General features: G+C 43.5%; 1 long non-coding RNA gene across 1 annotated transcript; it reads left to right on the top strand.

Moving 5' to 3' along the window:
• The first annotated feature begins 3161 nt into the window (after window positions 1-3161).
• On the top strand, window positions 3162-12652 carry LOC146186316 (uncharacterized). The gene is made up of 2 exons (XR_014707851.1): window positions 3162-3305; window positions 12025-12652. It is a non-coding gene; the product is annotated as an uncharacterized LOC146186316 (long non-coding RNA).
• The last annotated feature ends 7977 nt before the right edge of the window (window positions 12653-20629 follow it).

Consider the following 20629-nt stretch of genomic DNA (forward strand, 5'->3'; position numbering starts at 1 on the left):
ATGGGACTAGGCTAAACTGCATCATCAGGAGAACGACAAAGTTGCTCTCGAATATTATGTATTGTATATAAATAAATTCATGTACACAACTGAGTAGCAAAACGGTCAAGTACTTCGGTATCGCTGATAAAAACAAAAAAGTTGTTAGGAATCCGTATATTTTCTTTTAGTTAACTGCAGAAGTATAAATAACAAGGAAGATTATTTTGCAACCCAATTGATATTAAAAAACCGTCTCTGATTGTTTTAACGGAATCATGGCTACATAACAGACTCACTTATAGTAACGTGTTTCCGGAGATATACATTTGGAATGGTAACTAGGTATCTAGTCTGTTTTGAAATCTGTATATTGGCTGTACCGGGTTAAGTGGAGAAATATGGGAGAGGCCTTCGCCCTGCAGTGGGTATAATCAGGCTGATGATGATGATGATGATGATGATGATGATATTGGCTGTGTCGGTATTGTGCTCGTGATACGCGATGCAATAGGGTGTAAGGGCACAAAACAGAATAACAAACCCTGATACCCCTTTGACAAATTGGAGAGCTCCAGAATTATGTCACAGAGACATAGTTTATATATGTTGCATTTACATGTGGGGACGAGAGATATATTCCTATTTTTCTCCATTGCGGAGTTTTTCAAGGCCGACTTGTCTGAATCTAGGTTTGAGTCCTCATGCCAGAAAGTTTGTCCGTTGGCACTTGCCCACTTGTTTGGATCTAGGTGGACAACGCACTTAGATTTGCGGGTTTCAACCAGAAGCACATCGAAAACGAACTCCTATTCACAGATTACTTGTTTGTTAGGAACATGAGATGCCTGGTTTGCAAGCGGGGGGCATGAGTGCCATTGTTGAATAGCCCATGTCACTAAGTTAATGGGCTAGGTTTCATTTGATTTTCTAGGCTTTATCCTCACTAGGTTGGAAAGTGATAGCTAGAACGGAAAGCTAGGCCGACTGCACATGCGAGCATCAGAGCAACGTTCCGCTTGTTTCATTCACAGTGTATGCGGAAAATCGCGTCGTTTGCAGTGATCGTTGCCAGGTGTTTGTAAGTTTTATCGTGCATCAAGGAATACATACAGGGCAGGCTCCTGCTTCTGCGTGAGTGTTGAATAAGTGCTGTCTGCGTATAAGTAGTGAGTGAATTGCTATCCGATGGTTACATGTTTCATGTATTGTGTTGTGTACTACGTTAAGTACTTCTGTCTTATATTATGATGTGCTGCCCACTTAGTTCGTGTACGTGCATATAAAATATTTCGTTCAGATGCAGGTTCTGTACGGAATAGCCCGTAGAACTATATTGTTTCTGTATAAGTTGTGCTTTTGTGTTTTCCGTTGACGCGTACACCAATCATACGCGCAAATATATATGGGAAGGAGTTGCTCCAAGGCTTTTCCTAGAAATATGGAAAAACGAACTCCCCACTCCTCCAACGCGCGTTAAGATGCGCCGCATCAAAGAAAAGGGCAGCGGTGAAATTGTTGAATAGGCACGTCAGCAAGTTAGAAAGCTTGGTTAAGTTTACTTTTATAAGCTTGTAATTAATGTGAAGCCCCCCCCCCCCCTTTTTTTTTTTTTTAGGAAATAAAGGCAACGACCACGAGAGGTTGTAGCCCCGAGGAATGTGCCTGGTAACTGTGTAGCCTTTCTCTGCTTCCTATATGATTTTGACTGCTAGGCCCTTCTTCGGCGAACTAAGGGCAATGACCGGGATACAGTGTAAGGTCAAAGAAATATGCCTGTTGTAGGCGTGGCCACTCTCGGCTTTGTGTGTGTTTCTGTGTTCATTTCATTATGGATATGTACAGAGTTCCTTGGAAAGGGAGAGAGTGTATGGAACAAAGCGACTAGTGAGCTCAGTAAAACATTATTTTTTCCCTGCTAAAGAGTGTCTGCTGGCGATTGCCCAAGAGAGTGGTCTTAATATTTTTGAAACGCTAATTTAAGTGAGTATTCTGGGGCCAAAAGGCCGTCAAGCTAACAAGGTGGGCCAGGCTAACAGAGGTCTCGCAGAACACCAGCCCAATGTGTAGCAGAAGACATACGACTTGATTCTGCTAGTCTCTAGCCGACGACCATCCACCAAGTTCTGCAGTTAATCGTATTGACACCGTACCTGACGGCAATATTGTAAATATCTATCGTGAATAAAAGTGCACTGTCTGGAAGGTAATTATGCATCCCAGCACCGCAACGTGTACCGAATCATGGACACAGCGGTGCGGTCACCAACGCTACAAACAATACGAGAGGACTGAGAAAGTCAACGGATTCCATGCTCGAGTAGCCGCACAGATGATCTGCGATGTGGCCAGAAGGTTTGTCCATTGCAAATCATGCTAAATACGTTGCAGATACTACTTCTTTCAAAATAATTTGTCGTTGGCCTCTCTCAGGTTTTCGTAAAACCCCTGAGTGTAAAGTCTATCTTTACTTTCAGAAAAGTGACACATTAATCTGACAGTGCTGTTTTTTATTGTCCTGTCTTTTTTTCGCACTCCAGTCCATAGTCACACCAAACAAAGGTCAAGCTTGCTCGTCAAATAATACTGTCTGGGTTGGTGAATTGTCGGTGTATGCACAGCCCTTGTCACATGCGGCTTATTTCTCACCACTACCTTATACCTTTTTTTTTCTTTCTTTTCTTAACTGCACTAAAATGTTAGCAGCAGGCAGTCTCTTTCTACTTCGGCAATGTGTGCTGACGTAAGTCGCAAAATCCATTTGTAGAAAAAAAGCAGTCCTTCTCTAATAAGACCTGCTACCAGAAGACTCTGCTGTTATGTACTGATCATTAATTGCTGACTTTACCCAATTTTTCTCTTCATTAGGAAAAAAAAAAAACAAGGTTGAGAATGTCAACCAAAGATGTGAAATTTCAGGGTCTTACAGACAAGGTTCTCCTCGCGGTGCGTGGCGCGCAATGTTCTTAGACACGACAACGCTTTATTCGCAGCTGTGGAGATTTGTTTGAAACCTTTCACAAAAATAAAGGCTGTAAGACGCCTCTGGTTTCCTTCTAAATTCGAAACCTTTTCTTCTAAAGAAGTGCCGTCCACGCAAACCCTTCGTGAGGTAGTCGAGCGTTGCACTTTAAATAGTTTTTCGAGTATAAATAAGCGCATTAGCGCAGAGCAGCACTTCTTTAACGCCGCGCAGACTTAGTCGACTTAAATGTACAGTAGGATCTGTCCCTGGTCAATGGATAGGACATTGCAACGCTTCTCGATGCGTGACCAATCTTCAATGAAAGCATTGTTCTTAATAATTATCCTGATTGTCGCAGTTGGTAAGCAAAGTTCCTAAACTTATGTTGTTGCATGTTTCTTCTTTTGTAACATGTAGTGACATCGCTATCTACGGTTAATGTTGCTGCTATTCATTACCATTTTAATGCTTTATCGACTTTACTCTGGAGGCTTCTATCCTATGCACCGATACTGTTATCAGGCCGTATTTCTGTTTCCATTGTTATGTAAAATTTTGCATCTCAAATTTTTTATTGCGACTTCTCATAGCATTAATGCACTACCTAAAGTGTACGTTGACACTGTATTGACCTAAATTCGCAGCACACGCATTCGCCATAAATAGGAGCTCTAACCCAATGTCAGCACTATTGCAAAGCGTTTCGTTAAACTCCCGACAAAGATTTTCTGCTTGCTATTTTTGCCAAAAAAGGTATCGATTTCAGTCAAACGAGCATAGTACTAGGGCCACGCTGAAATAAAAATTGCACTTTGGTCTCATAACAAATCTGCATTCTTCAAGTACAATCTTACGAGGTGATTTTAGAAATGACTCATTAAAGGTAGCAGTAGCCCGGTTTGAAAAGAAATGTAGACATACCTTGTTTAAGTAGTGACACTTATGCTGACTTAAGAATAAGGACATCAAAAATGAGCTCACTGAACAATCATCACTGACATTGTGCTAAAAGCAGAAATGCTTTCTGCGAGGTTATTGCTAAGAATTCCGCTCGAAGGGACATTTTGCTTTCTTTATATTATTGTCGAATAATCTCCTTTAGTGTAGTCTTAGGGTTGGTGAAACACACATAATTAAAAATAAAAAGCTGCTGATGTGCAAGTGCGGCCAATTATTTACAAGGGTACCCCAAGCCATTGGATCATTGTGCATTAAATAATTTTGCGACGTGTAAGTAGTATCTTATTGTTGAAACGATAGCCGTTCAGAACCCTTCAGGACAAATTGAGATAGCCCTCATCGTTGATGATGCCGGAGGAGGTCCCTCGCGGATCCCAGCAGTTATCTAAGCGGCATGAAATGGACTTCAGATTGTTTCAGTGAGAGGTGACTCATGTACGGGCTGCAGTGCTATATGTTCATGGCACAAAGTGATGTTATTTAATGCGTCCCTACGGCGGAGCAAGTTCCGGTAGAATTAACGAAAAGCTAATGCCACCTGTCGCAGCAGACGACCACAACTTCAACCTCTACATAACCGTAGTATCACTGATACCGACAGTATTTTTGTGCTTTTCAACAAATAACATTCGCTCTTAGCATGGTCCCACTACATCTACCACGGCGAAAATCGCACTCGCATGACCGAATAGTGTTGATCTCGCACAACATGAGAACTCTCCGGAGAAACAAGCAGAACTTTGACAAGCTAATCTCCCGGAGCGTATAGTACAAAAACTATTCACATCTTCGCTCTTAGGTCAAAGTAATGGACATCTAAAAGTGCGAGTCTTGATTTCAGCTACACACGTGACGAAGAGAAAAAGTAGGTTGGTTGGTTTGTAGGGTTTAACGTCCCAAAGCGGCTCAGGCTATCAGAGACGCCGTAGTGGAGGACTCCGGTAATTTAGACCACCTAGGGTTCTTTAACGTGCACTGAGGTTAACTGGGCGTTGAACAGTAGGTACCCTACCCGCAGGGAGAGGAAATACGCGCGGCAAATAACACTGAATGTAATGTCCCAGCAGATAACAGCTGCAGCTGTACTGCTGCAACCTGCCGGCCCCAGTAAGAGCGCTGGCAGACTTGGCTGCGACAGTCTAGTAATAGCCTAGTAGTCGTAGTATAAAACTTTATTCGGCAAAACGGGAAGGGGTTCAGGGGTCGTGGTCTTGAGCTGCAGGTGGTGTTCCTAGGTACAGGATCCCATTGGTTATTGCTGTTGGTTTCCCCCTTGTCGTCGTTCGCTCGGATTGTGTAACCTCGAACTATTGCGTCGACTTTACGGTTTCCCTCCACCCCTCCATGCCCAGGTGCCCATACCACATTCTGCTTGTTTTTGAGTTTTGTTGCCTCCCTGAGGAGGGTGCCGGCCTGCCTGCTTATCCTTCCCCTTAGGAAACTTCTGTATGCGGCCTGTGAGTCAGTTACTATTGTATAGCTCTTGTTGTTTCTGTTTGCTTCCTTGATGGCTAAAGCTATTGCCACCTCTTCCGCCGTGTTTGTATCCCCGGTCCTAATTAACAAGCTGGATATTTCTTTTCCCCGGTTGTTAACTATGGCAACGACCGCCGCTTTTCTGTCTCTGTACGTGGAAGCATCCACATAGAGGACGGTTGGTTTCTTTGCCAGGCTTCGGCCTAGAGCTCTAGCCCTATCCTCTCTCCTCCCTGTGTTGTGTAGGGGGCTCATGTTTTTGGTGTAGGGCTGACCACGAACGTTTGCCTAATTTTTTGTGGTATGTCAGTCGAATTTTCAATCTCTCGTAATGCGTCTCGTTGGCGAAGTCTCGTTAGTAGGTGCCTTCCTACCTTTGATTGTGCTAGCCTGACTTTCTGAAACAATGTGGCCGCTTCGCTGTGTTCGTTATAGGTGTTGAATACTCCTAGTTCCATCAGCTTTTGCGTCCATTCTCGGGGGGGGGGGGGGGGGGGGGGGGGGAGTCCTAGCTCGATCTTATATGTTTTCCTAATTTGGGCGTCAATTTTATGGTACGGCAAGCTGTACGTCAGTCGTGGTATCACCAAGGCAGTGACTATCCTGATTGCGTCGGCCTCCTTTAGCCCGTTTCTTTTATTCGTTATCCTGTGGATCATTCGCATATTTGATTTGTTGTTTCGAAAACTTCAAAATAGGGATGCAGCTCACGCAGTGGGTCTGCAGACTCAGCAGTGAGCGGCGGAAACTTTACTTTTTGCTTTTTGTAAATGTTGTATTATCGTGAGCAAAGACAAACTTGCGACAGACTCATAACGTTCCCACAATCTCATCCATGGTTAATTTTTGCGTAATAGCATAGGGGCCTAACGTGCAGAAAAGCTGGCGTTAGCTTTGTTGTAGTTATAGCGCTAAAATCAGCGCGAAGCAAACAAATACTTTCAGACCGAAGGAAACAAACTTAGATACACGCACGGGGTTTATTATCAAAATTGCGACGCGGCCATTGTTTGTGGAGCTACAGAGGGGTGTCATGCCATTTCGCTTCGAATTCGGCATCCACCTATATTAGAGTCAAGTTAGAGGCCAGTTAAAGACTGGGATTCGAAGCAATGAAATATGTGTCCCCGATTATATCCGGTTAATTGCAAGCGCAGGTGTCTACCGAGAGCTAAGGTACTGCAGCTTCCTTTCCCCACAAATCAACCTAAATATGCCCAACTACAGTGCCGAAGTACCCGGGTTAGCTTCCGACCACAGGCGGCTGCGTTTCGATGGAGGCAAAACGGAGAGGCGTCCGTGAGCCGCGCGATGTCAGTTGTCGTTGTTGTTGTGGCTGTTAGAAGAACGAAAAAAAATGCACAGGACACCTACTGGCTCTGTTGCCGAGCCACCTCCGCTGCTTTTTTTTTATGATTTATAGGAAGGGAAAGGCGTGGTAACTGTCTCACATGTTTTATGTGGACACCTCAACCGAGCCGTAAGGGAAGGGAGGAAGGTGGGAGTGAAAGTGGAAAGAGAGAAAGAGGAGTCGTAGTGGAGGGCTACGGAGTAATTTCGACCTCCTGGGGATCTTTAACGTGCGCTGACGTCGCACAGCACACGGACGCCTCTTCGTTTCGCCTCCATCGAATCTCCGCTGCTTCTGATTTATTTATAGGAAGGGAAAGGCGCGGTAACTGTCTCACTTGTTTTCTGTGGAAACCGCAACCGCGCCGTAAGGGAAGGGAGGAAGGTGGGAGTGAAAGTGGAAAGAGAGAAAGAGGAGCCGTAGTGGAGGGCTACGGAGTAATATCGACCACCTGGGGATCTTTAACGTGCGCTGACATCGCACAGCACACGGACGCCTCTTCGTTTCGCCTCCATCGAAACGCAGCCGCCGAGGTCGGGTTCGAACCCGGGTACTCCGGCACAGTAGTCGGGCGTCTTACCACTGCACCACCCCGGCGGTGCTCCGCTGCTTCGTGCGGACAGGAGGGAGATAGTAGAGAAGAAACAAAAAGAACAGGGAGAGAAAGACGCACGCCGCAACAGCCGTCGTCCACCACCGAAGCGGTGACGGGTGCAATGACGGCCTACAACAGATAAAAATTCGGTGGCTGGCTAGCCCCCGCCGCAAGCGGCATTGACCTAGTATCCAGCCCGCTACCCTTCACCACCTCCTCAATGTCAGTGCACGGACGTGTTTTTGGCAATCCAGAAAGCTGCAGCAGAATCTCCCGAGTGGCTCTCAAGGCTAGAGCCTTTGTTGTGCATGCGTGAATTTTAGTGTGTCATATGTAAATAGCGTATGTAAATATCATTTGTGAGACTTTTTTTAATTTTTTTCTCGTGAAATGCAATGTGTCAAGAGAAGGCAATAAAGAAAAAAAAATATGCCTGCCTTGGTCAGTTTTGAACCACGGTACATACGGTTAGTCACGCCGTCGTCACGATGCATTTAATAAATTAATAATAATAATAATAATAATAATAATAATAATAATAATAATAATAATAATAATAATAATAATAATAATAATAATAATAATAATAATGATAATAATAAAATAATTGGTTCACAGGAAAGGAAAGACACAGTATCTGTCACACACAATCCGTGGACATCTGAACCGCGCCGTAAACAAAGGGAGGAAGGTGGGAGTGAAAGTGGAAAGAGAGAGAAATGGGAGCCGTAGTGGGAGGGCAGAGAAGTAATTTCAACCACCTGGCGATGTCAGTGCACATTAAGATCACCAGGTAGTCTTATAAAAATAATAATAATAATAATAATGATAATAATAATAATAATAATAATAATAATAATAATAATAATAATAATAATAATAATAATAATAATAATAATAATAATAATAATAATAATAATAATAATAATAGTAGTAAATAATAAATATTATAGTTTTATAAAATGCATCGCGACGACGGGATGACTAACCGTATTTTACCGGGGTTCGAAACTGACCGTGACAGACATAATTCTTTTTTTTTTCTTTATTGCCTGGTCTTGACATTGCATTTCACGAGCAAAAATCAAAACATCACACAAATGATATATACATACGCTATTTACATATGACACACTAAAATTCACGTGTACACAACAAAGGCGCTAGCCTTGAGAGACATTCCGGAGGTTCTGCTGCAGCTTTCTAGATTGCCAAAAACCTGTCCATGCTTTCCCGAAAATAAATTCTGGCAGGTCGTGCATCTTTATCGCGATGGTAACCCGCCATTCTTGAGCGCCATATACAGTGGAGGCCCATGAGCATAATTAAATCAAATGGTACACCATCCTCACTTTCTACACATAAGTACCGAATGCCAGGCGGGTCTAGCGGAAAACCTTTCATTAGCGTTCTTTGCAATACATCCCAAAAATATACTCCTTCCCAACAGTGTAAAAAAACATGGTCCATTTTTTCTGGCTTCTTCCATATTAATAGAGGCGAAACGCAAAAGCCTCTATTTGCTGTGCGATAAAGAAAGATCGATACAGACAGCGGAAGAGGTTGCAATAGCACTGGCTCTTGCTCAGACCGAGGCTGTATACATAGTCAGTGAGAACAAAAGCGCAATCAGGAGCTACACCGCAGGAGTCATAGTGACGACCGTGGATAGAATCCGCGATCAAAAGCCAATGGAAAAAGACGCCACCCTTGTTTGGACGCCAGCCCACGCATGTGTGCCCGGAAACTTGACGGCACACAAACTAGCCCAAGATCTCATACATCGGGCTGGAGGAGTGCCACCGCAGCAAGGTAAGCAAGAGGACCTGATTAGCTATGGCGAAATAATAACGCAGTATAGACTGAGAAGGAGGGCCCTATCACCACCATGCCCCACGTTAAGCAAAGAAGCAGCAGCATGGAGAAAGCAAAAGACAAAAATATATCCAAACCCAGTTCTAGTAAACCATATTCGGCCGGAAAGACGATCAGACTTATGCTCATCATGTAAGGGAAGGGGATCACTAGATCACATAATAGAATGTGCGAAGTCACTTAAAATATAACTAAAGGCACCTTGGAGACCCTTCTGCGAAGCTTAGACCCAAGAGCCAAAAGAGAAATTGTTCGACTGGCCGAAGATGCTGCCGGGGTTCAAGAACTACCGGCCTACAACCAACATTCCAAGAACGTTGCCTGTAACTAAGGCGACTGTACCACTTTCCGGGTCTAACCCCCTAAAAGTCGGATAGTCACTCTGCTGAAAAAATAAAAGCTCTCTCTCTCTTTTCCTGTGTGCGACGTCAGTGCACGTTAAAGATCCCCCCAAAAGGTCAAATTACTCTCTCTCTCGCTCTCTCCAATTTCACTCCACCTACCCCCTTCTCTTACGGCGTGGCTGAGGTGTCCACGCAGGAAATGGGACAATCACTGCGCCTTTCGTTTTTTATAAGCGAATTCATCATTTTAAACAAAAATATACAAAAATCCGTGGAATGAAAATATTGTGTTAAAAGCGCTATCGCATGTATCGCAAAGGCGAAGCTTGTGCGCCCCTTAACGTTGGCATTCTCTCCTTTAGTTCACGAAAGGATATAGCCCCATTCCGATATTGAAAGTTATCCAGTTTTCCGACCATCGTTCCGCTCAGTCATCTGCCACAATTTTCTGCTACCAAAGCCTAGAACTAATCGAGGAGAATTCATTTCCTCCTTCGTCGTCATTTTTGTGAAATGCATTGTGACACTGCATAAAGCAACTGTGTAACGTTAATGCTTTCAATCGTTTTTTTTTTTTCTATTTCCCTTCAATCACAATTAACAACTTTTACATTCGGAGGAGCACGCAGAGCGCTCACTTGAATTGTTCGGTGCTATTTATACATTTATTAACACTTACCTAAGTTGCGTTTATTGATTGCGCCATTTTTTATACCTTCAGGCTTTAAATATTACTATAAATTTTCCGCTGACGCTTTCATGTCTTCAAAGTTTTGCGCGCTTTTAACCACAGCTCGTTAATATTAGCAGTTCGGAACCTTCCCACACGCCCCATACATAAAAAAAAAGAGCGGTTTGATTATTCAAAATTCTGGTGTACACGGATAGTGGCAGCGCACGCCGCCATTAAAGATAATTGTATCTAAATTCCAAGCTTTCAGGTTGTTGACAAATGCACATTAACCGCGAAAATAAAATCAGTTGAAGAGTTTTAGTAGCAAAACTTCTTAGACCAAAGACCGCACAGATAACTAGGATGGAAAAGAATAAAGAAAAAAGGCGATATTCATATCTATGAGGGCAGTAGCAGATAAATTTTCCTGCCTCTTCTAGATGGCGCTAAAATGTATAAGCGCTCGAATAGTGCACATCAAAAATCGCCACTTTTTGGAGTGGAGTTGCACAGCTGCACAAACAAAACGTCTCCTTATAACAGAAAGTCCGCTGTGCAGTGGCTCTCTTTGGATGCTCCTCCTGTATTCAGCAGATATGCGTATTTAGTTATTGATCGCCTGTATTCGAAGGATTCTAAAAGATGGGCGACACCTTTCCAAACTCCAGATCACACCGCACAGCATGAAGGTGAGACCTGAAAATGTTCTGGCATCGTCACGGCTATGAGATTACCTTCCCAGGTGACGCTCTAGGCAGAGCAGCGTGGTTGGAAAAATGGAGTGAAGAGAAAGGTGTTTATTATTTTTTCTCACGAGAATAGATATTTCTCACTTGCCTTTCTTTGCTACGCTCTCCCTATGCATCTTCAACGCGATAGCACTAGAGGTTTCACGTACAAAAAACTCCGACAGCGCAATGATATTCCCATTCGCCGAGAAGCAGCAGCGAAGAAAAAGCATGAACAGCTCGAGGAACAGACCGATAAAGACCAAGAAGATCGCATAAAGAAGAAACGAAGACTGTGTAGTCATGCTTAACAGAGATTGCGCTCCACCGGGATAAGCATCCGCATTTGTTTCTACGCCTTTCAAAAACGCGTCCCATTGGTATTCTATATCAGTCTGATTTATTTTTTTGCAGCGCAGGACAAACTTCAGTGACTAAATTTTGTTGCGCCGCGTCGGAAGCTTAGACCAATTCTATGCATAGTTTCAAACATATTTTACAATATTGCACAGTCGACTGAAAGTAATATAGAAACGCACCCCGTGGATTTTCAGTCGCCGTCTTATTACTGCTTGTGAGCGCTGGACAAAGTTCAGAACCAAAGTTTTCCTACTGATAGGATAGCTTAGATCACCATGGCTTAGACCATGAATGTCTATGAATAGTTCATATAAATTATCTTAGAATGTTCTGCAGCTACCTCGCAATTATTTTAAAAACGCAGCATAATTGGTTTTCTATGGCAGTTTTTACTACTCACTGCGAGTGAGAGAAAAACTTTAAAAACAAATTTTTTGCTCCGCATCATTAGTTTAGGCAACATCTATTAACACGCGTATAACCGTACCGTGTAATCTACCACAGTTGCCCCAAACTGGTAAGAATCCGAGCCGTGTTTATCGGCTTAATAGTCGGGTGCCCTAATCACTGAGCCAATACGCAAGGCAAACGTAGAGATCACCCACAGCATCTGCGTTCTTATGATGCATTATCGAGTGTCGCAATCATACTGTGTGTTGTTTGTTGCCTCAACGTGTTGAGAAAAAATATTTTGTTTTCTTGTACGCTATGTTTTCAGGTCTGACGAATGGATCTGGAAAAAGTCAGGAATATAAATGCACTGCTCCAAAAAGTGGATGTCCGAAAGGTTCCGGACCACTGCGCACAATTTGGCTTTCGCGCCAGGACGGAACAACGTGCTACAATATTTCAACAGATGGTTGCGACGGCTATGGAATGCAGAGCCTGTGGGATTGCCTTAACTACTGCGTTAGTGGTGACTAACAGCGGACTAATAACGCATGCCTGCTCTTCTCCTGTGGGATCCTTTCTCGAAAGAAAACCGCATACCCAAAGAACATGGCAAATGCTAAACGAGAAGTTTGCCTCTGTCCTCAGCAGAAGGTGCGCCCAAGGAAACATAGGTGAAGACAGTATCTGATGTGAGAGTACTTATGCGGATCACTAAAAAACAACAATTGTTCTTTCTCATATAACCATCCACCCGGCACCTTTCACAAGACGAAGAATATAAATACCTCAGAGTAACACTTTTTGGCTGGAATGAAAACATTGACAACATATGCTCTTCTCCTTTTCGTAAGCTCTTTTTCTTAGACATAAGCAAGCTGCTTCAAACGTTAAACATTCGTCAATGGCTCTCATTCAGGCTGACGCTTACTGTTTTTCTTTCTCGTTTTTTTTTTAAGCACGTGGAAGAAATAAAAAAAAATTGCTAATCGAACTCGCATTTTGCCGCCCCCCGCCCACACACCTCAGTCTTCCCCACAGCTCTTTTCTGCACCTAGGAAATAACACAGTTTTTAATATGTGTACAAATAAATCGGGAGCTATTTTCGTCTACCTAAACCTTACTTCTTTTTTTTTTTACATGTTTGTAGGCTGGCATAAAAAAAAATTGCTTCTGAGAAGTTCCACAAAGCTTCTTCGCTGCCTTTCGCAGAGTCCGTAACACGGCTAGGTGAGCTAGAAAGCTGCAAGTCTACCGTATTTCCCATACTTAGCGCAGATTACCATTTGCCATCCCCACTGTCTATAAATAACACAGGCGCAGTTGCACCGTCTGAAAAAAGAAACAAGTTTCATGTTACCTCGCCCATGCACATGAGTAGCCTTTAACAGCTAGGCTTCTCCGATACATTATAAAAAAAATTCTTCTGTTGGGTAGATTCCTCCATTTTCATGAAGAATGAAGCCGGATTCTTCGACCACGGGTAAGAGTTCTTTGAGGTGGCCATCGATGTCTACAAGTGTGAGGTTCTTTTCTTTGAATCTTCTGGCCACCTTGTTCTGTGGCTTATTCAGAGACAGCAGTCTAAATAGACGACCAGACTGACCAAGCTAACAACGAATAATTTATGTACACACATGGACGGGACGAGAGTAGGGCAAGCAAGTAGGTCAAAGACTAAACACCAAGTTATCTACAGTCACCAGTTCGTTGGGTGGAGAAGCCGGTGCAGACGCTCCGGGTGGTCAGAGTTTTGCAGGGTCGGTGCAGTAAGGCCTCAGTAAGCCCAGCGGAAGGCTAGGCCACCGGACGGGGCCCAGTAGAGACAAGAGGCCTCGGGTTGTCTTTCCACGGCCGATGCGTCAGGCCTCCCCGACGTGCCTGGGCTGAGCACGGCGCCGAACGCTCGTGCCAGTGAAGAGCTGGCGCTGTGGCACTCCCGGGCCCGACCACCGTTCCGAGTTTCGTGGACGACAGGAGAACAGGACAGGATACGGCCGGCAAGCCCCAGGTCTGGATCCCCGGGTCAGGCCTGGCAGAAGACGCACCGCTCCGAGCTCCTTGGACAGCCGATCGGCTCCGCTGCTCGCTTGTTCTCCCTTGCTCGTGTTGTTGTTGTTGTTGTTCTCCTCTAATGTGATGGCACATACCCACACAGGGGGATCGGCCAAGAATTGTGGCGCAGAGATATTAGAGATATTAGATTAGAGATATTAGGTTGGCGCTGTTGCTGTTGTTGTTGTTGTCCAAATAACTTATGGCACATACCCACAGAGGGGGATCGGCCAGGAATTGGGTAGCAAAGAATTGTTTTTTTTTTTAATATACTTGCATAAAAAAATTATTTGAGGGGTAGAGGAAAGGAAACAAAACGGGAAATAAGTGAAATATAAAATGAAAAGTGGTAACACTCAAGGGAGATTGACACTACAATTGTAGAACAAGTGATGTTTATATATTTAGCAAGGCAAACGATTTGAGTCGAGTAAAAAATTTTGCATGGCGGTAAACACAGACCTGTGACTGTGCCCAAGGATTGTGGCACCAAATGATAACAATGTCGGGCTGCTTAAACTAAGGCCAAGCTGTTGCAATGGCCTTTCCATCAACTGCTTTCTCAGCGTAGTAAAGCGGCGGCAAAACAATAAAAAGTGATCTAATGTTTCTTGTTCACCGCAAAATGCGCACACGGGAGACAGTGCCAAACCAGACCTGTAAAGATAGAAATTTAAAGGTGGGATACGGCATCGCAGCCTTGTTAGTGAAATCTCAAGTTGCCGTGAATGACATAATTTTCTATTCCAAGAATAATTTAGATGCAGGTAGTCATCAGATCTTAAAAGATGTCCATTTTTCATATTTAATAGGACGTTTCTTCGAAACCTCGCTGCGGTGATGTACGCGGTCGCCGGAAGGATAGATAATACGGGGCCATTAAGGGACTCTTTTGCCAAATTGTCAGCATATTCATTTAAAGTCACATTGCTGTGGCCTGGTACCCATACCATATGAACAATTTTCAAATGTCTAGGGATCAGGGAGACAAAGGTTTTTACTATTGCAGAATCCACCGACGAAGAGAGAGATGAACACAAGGATAGAGAGTCGGAAATTACTGCCACTTTAGAAAAAGAGGAGTCTAATTTCCGTAAAGCGAGTACCACCGCCAGAAACTCCGCCTCAAAAATTGGGGTGAAGTCCGGAAGCCGTACAGAAAAAGACCAGTCTAAATCTGGACAATATATACCCACACCCGCCTTTTCATTACTTTGAGATGCGTCAGTAGCTACAACTAAACTAGCAGAAAGACTTCTTAAATGATCTTCTAATAATCCGTTTAGAATAACGGATGATAAGTTTTTAGCATTATTCGGGAATATGTCGTCAAAGACAATTTTAATAGATGAACCGATGGTTTGTATGGGTAGAATACTAGGAAGGGAAACATTTAAAGGGTCCAGCAAATTTTTGACCATAACAACCTGCGGGGTGTGAAATTTAGACCAATGGACACCGAAAAAGGAGGTCGGTTGACAGCAAAGAATAGACATAGATCGGTGAAACTCTGATTCATATATCCTTAAGTACGTCTGAACGGTAAGAATTTGTAATCTATATATCAAGGGTGGAATCCGGGCTTCAAGGTAGAGCACATTGTTGGCAACAAATTTTGGAAGTCCCAGACACAACCGGAGTGCTTCTCGCTCCAACAGAACAAGCGGTCGAATTTTATAAGTTGCTGATCCAGAAAACAAGACTGAACCGAACTCTAAAATTGGACGCACATACATAACATAAATCATTAAAAGGACATCTCTCCGCATTCCAGACCTGGGACGACTAATTCGGCGCAACATGCCCACGGCCCGAGCCCCTTTCGTAGCAATATGGTTAATGTGGGGCTGCCATGAAAGATTATCATCATAAGTGACCCCTAAATACTTTAATGATTTAACCTGTGGTATTATTTGCTGCTGATACATTACAGACAGACTTACAGAATCTTTTATATTAAATACGAGGACTACGCTTTTGTTGACATTTGATGTGAGACGCAAGCCACACAACCAATTCTCAATAGAGTTTAGGTACGTTTGCAAGTGGAGATAAAGGGATTGAATATCCGATGCAGTTGCAAAAAATGCAATATCATCCGCATATACGTAAGTGCGAACGTCATGATTAACTGGTATTGAGCTGAGTAGTATGTTGAAAAGGACTGGTGAAAGGACTGCTCCTTGCGGCACTCCCCTGGCTTGCTTATATCTGCCAGAATGGACGCCATTTAATGCACAGTAAAACTCTCGGTTTTGGAGGAATTCAGATATCTAGGCTACTAAATAATGTGGAAACTGAAGAGATTTTAATTTTTGCAATAGAATGCTAGGCTCAACGCTATCATAGGCCTTGGCTATATCTAGCGTCATCAAGGCAGCGTGCATTTTTTGGCGCCGCGCTAAAAGAACTCGACTCTCGAGATCAGCATGCGCATTCCAGATGGCACACTTTTGACGGAAACCAATTTGGCAAGGGCTGAGGATATTTTCTTTATTCGTGAATTCCGAAACACGTATAAGTATGATTCTTTCAATTAATTTTACAATGTTTGATGTTAATGCAATTGGTCTAATATTATCAATGGACAAGGCACCGCCTTTATTCTTAAGTAAAGGAATTATTTTGGCAAGTTTCCATTCTGGCTGTATCCAAGCATGTTTGATGGAATAATTTACTAGCTCTAATAACGTCTGAGGTGACTGGTCAAAAAGAATTTTTAACATTTTTGAAGTTACTTTATCAGGACCGGGAGCAGCGGCTGGTAATCTCATAACTATAGGAGAAAGCTCAGAAACGGAAATTTGAGGATCATAATTAACTGGTTCCATTGGCATTACAGATATCGAGCCCGAAGGAAGTGCAGACGAGAAACGCTTCTCCAGTCCTTTGGCAATTGTTTCAATTGTGTCTATTGCTTCATGTGGAGTCAAAATAAAGGAATGTAGATTTTGTGCTTGCGGAATCTTTTTCCGCGAGCGTAAAAAACCAAAAAAAGCAGTTCGATTGCCAGATTTAGAGAGGAAATCAAAATGCTTAGCATCATACTCGTCCTTCGCTTTTGCAACTGTACGTTTAAAAGTAGCTGCAATGAACTTGTAATCCTGCCAGTTTTTCGGGCACTGGTTGTGGTGAAGCTTTTTCCATGCCGCCTTTTTACGTCTGTAATCTCGGGAACAATCAGTATTCCACCAAACAGCTGAAGTATTCCCCTTTGAGCTCCGTACCAAGATCTCAGACTTCTTACGGCAATCCTCAATCACCGAGCATAAGCGTTTTGATTTTTGTTCTTCATCCGTGTTAGTCAATGTCTCAAGATTAGAGCGTAACGTTGACTGAAAGTTATTATAGTTGATAAATGACTTCAACTGAGAAGTCGCTGGAGTTACAGGGTGATTAACCTCAAACGCAATCGGTATGTGGTCACTAGAGGTGCCACAATCAAGTGTCGACCAATTATTAACGAAGAGACTGGGAGAGGTAAAAGTTAAATCTAACACAGATTGACTGTGTTTTCTTATAAAAGTGGCCGAACCCGAATTTCTGCAGGAAAAGTTATTATTTGTCATCCAATCCCAAAGACGCTTGCCACAACTATCTGTCTTGTAGCCCCATGACACATGATGCGAATTAAAATCACCAGCCAGAAGAACTGAGTTTCGACAATTAACTAATAGCAGATCTAGAGGTTTTGTATCTTGTACACCGCTAGGGAAATAAGCATTCACTAAGGAAAACGGACAGTGCCCTGGAATTTCAAAGTCTAGGGCCAATAACTCACAATCTGTAGAAGATAACTGGAAAGAAATCTTAGCCCTGTGACAGAATTTTGTACAGACAAATATAATTAAACCTCCTCCTTTTGATTGGCGATCTTGTCGGAATGAACGATAATTTTGTAAATAGAAATGCTTTTCGGCTGTTAGCCAAGTTTCTTGCAAAATAATTATGTGTGGATTATATTGAGAAGAAATGTAAACTAAATCTGTTGAAGCTGTTAGAATTGAACGACAGTTCCACTGGATAACTCTTAGTGCCCCTATGATTGTGAAATCTTGGCAGCCGCAACTGCCTACCCCAAAATATTATCCTTTGGCTTTAATGTATGCTGATGTTTCTTTGATTTTGGTTGGGACCGCGGAGAAGAATGATTGTACATGGGAGACCCACACCGTTTTAGGATTCTTACATCTGATTCTACCATCTCTGCGTCATTAATGTTTTCATCGTCATCTGGGGGAGCAGCCCTGTTAGGCGAAGCAACAGTAGTGCTTTCAAGCAGTTGAGAGCTTTCAGAGGGCATATTTGCTATGAAAGGGGCTGTTCCTGATTGCAGGGCTTGCGTTAGCTGAACTGCCAGAACGTTAGAAAACACTCTGTGACAGTAGCAACTATTCGGTCGACCATTTTAGTCATTGATGCTTCCACTGCAGTTATTATCGCCTTTGAGATTGCTGCATCCAGAGGCACACCTGATCGGGCTGACATACCTGCATAACCGTGTAATCGTTCCTTAACTTCTGTTACAGCGTCACGACGCGAACAGCGTTTTCTATCTATTACCTCTAGAATTTGCAGCTCCTGTTTTTGAGATGGACACTCCAAGGAGTTTGCAGCGTGGGCTCCACCGCAAAGGCAGCATTTGTCGTGTTGTTGTGAACATGATGACGAATGATGACCATCGCCACATTTGGAACACGGCACGGAGGACTTACAACCACGAGCACTGTGACCATATCGCCAGCAATTAGTGCACTGCAGTGGCTTAGATTCAAGAGGATCCACACGGAAGATCAATGGCCATGCTTTTATCTCTGACGGGCATGAAGTTCCCGCAAATGTGGCAATCACCGACTCTGTTGGTACCCGCGTATTATTAACCTCCCGGCTGCAACGATACACCGCTACCACACCAGCCGCCGAAAGAAGGTCGAGGGTCTCAGCTGGAGTTAATGAAGAGTCTACTCCTCGGACTAATCCCTTTGTGCATGCAAGATGAGTAGGGATAAAGCTGCTCACCTGAAGCGATCCAAATGAATTGCATTTAAGCAGATCCTTCACGCAATTGAGGTCTGGAGATCGGCACAGTATCCCGCCACGCCCAAACTGCCTCACTTCTGTGATCGAGTCATACAGGGTAGAGGCTGCCTGGAGAGCAGCTCGAACAGTCCCAGGGTTATTCATTTTAATAAATCCGCCATCCTTGGGCACCAGCGCCACATGAATGTTTGGAACGCCAGATCGTTGGAAAGCCGACCAGGGAAGCGCCCCTGGCCGGGAGACTGCGTAGACATCACTTTACAGTTACAATCTCTCTGCGAGCGTTATCAACACGGTGAAAAGCGCAAATGCGCAGGGGAAAACAGAAAAAGAGGACTAGCCGCCCAATACTTAGCCGATTCACACCTTCTGCTCATAGCGGTGCTCGTAGCTGGGCCCAGAGCAAGAACAGGACGCAGGGAGCTGCTCCGCCGCGAGACGCACTTTGCTCCTCGAGCCAACCTTCACGTTTTCTTCTTCTTTTTCCAAACGTGGTTTTCTTTCTTCGTATTTATCAAATTATCACATGTTCTTCACAACAAGCACTTCGTCGGCTGCGCGCGTTGTCTGTTGTTACCGTCAAATGCATGCGCCACTTTTTTGCACCTCCGTCTCTGAGGGTGCCGCGGTTCTGTGCACTAAAGCGACGCCACGACTGCACCTAAATCAGTCACGGACGGTGGTGCAGCGGGTGCTGCGAATCGAACATTTTCGTGTAATGCACCATGAACCGGTACCAGCGATGCAGAGAGCCAAGGCTAAAAAAGTGTAAGGTATCGGGAAACTTGTTAGCAAGGTAACACAACACACTAATAGAACACTAAATGAATTCACAAGCAGTATAAGTACATAACATACATCAAACGCAACGCTGGTAAACTCACGAGGTCTGGAAGAAATATATCACAACATCATTTCAAAAGCACTTTGCAAGCCAGATGCACAAACTACATCATTCGGAGGCTTATTCCAGTCCAGAATTGTTTTAGGGAAAAACGAATACTTAAATACATTAATGTGGCATTGATAACTCAATCTTTTTCGTGTTGTCTAGTCTCTCCGAAATGTAATATGGCTGCTTTAGATAAGTGTTTTTTAATACCGGTACAATCATTGTAAATGCTGTACAAGAACTTCAGCCTGCTGATTTTTCTTCGGGTTGCTTAAGTCTTCCACCCAATACGGTCGCGAAGTTCAGAGCTCTTGATACGAAAATGATAAATTTAAATTCCGCCGCTGAAGAACTGAAAAAAAAAATGGCGATAATTTAGAAATTTTCCCAATGCTTCAGTGCATGCTAATCAATTATAGAATGAAATTTCGTTGTGCAGCAGAGGTGTTTCTTCTTGTCTCACCGAAGAAAAACAGCCGAATTAAGCAGCCCAGGCAAAATCAGTAGCGAAGCAAGACAGTAACTGCGAAAACAAAATTACTGCTATCCCTAAGTGATTCTTCAGCTGCACACCTATCTATTCGGAAAACAACAAAATTCACGGTGAAAAAAAACTTCAGGGGTGGTTTACTAGCACGGATATACATGCTATGTTTACAGCATCATGTTTAGAAAAGTATTGCCTCCTGTAGCTTTGTTATGCCATGCCTTGCCACGTTTAGCTAAGTACTTTAATAGTTTCTTGGGTTTTCATTAGGATTAAGAAGACCTAATTAATGAAGTGAATCGTGAAGTGGTTGGCGAAGAACGAACAAGCTTTATTAAAGGTTAGTAGTATTTATAGCCGTTGGCTAGCCACGTCACCGCAGCTACTGTCGTTAACAGTGGCTTAGCCGGTATCTCGGTAGATAAGCACGTGTTCATGCGTCACAACAATTCTCCCCT

The sequence above is a fragment of the Amblyomma maculatum genome, chromosome 6 (assembly GCF_055883805.1).
Source record: "Amblyomma maculatum isolate TAMU_Amacu chromosome 6, ASM5588380v1, whole genome shotgun sequence".
Classification (NCBI taxonomy): Eukaryota; Metazoa; Arthropoda; class Arachnida; order Ixodida; family Ixodidae; genus Amblyomma; species Amblyomma maculatum.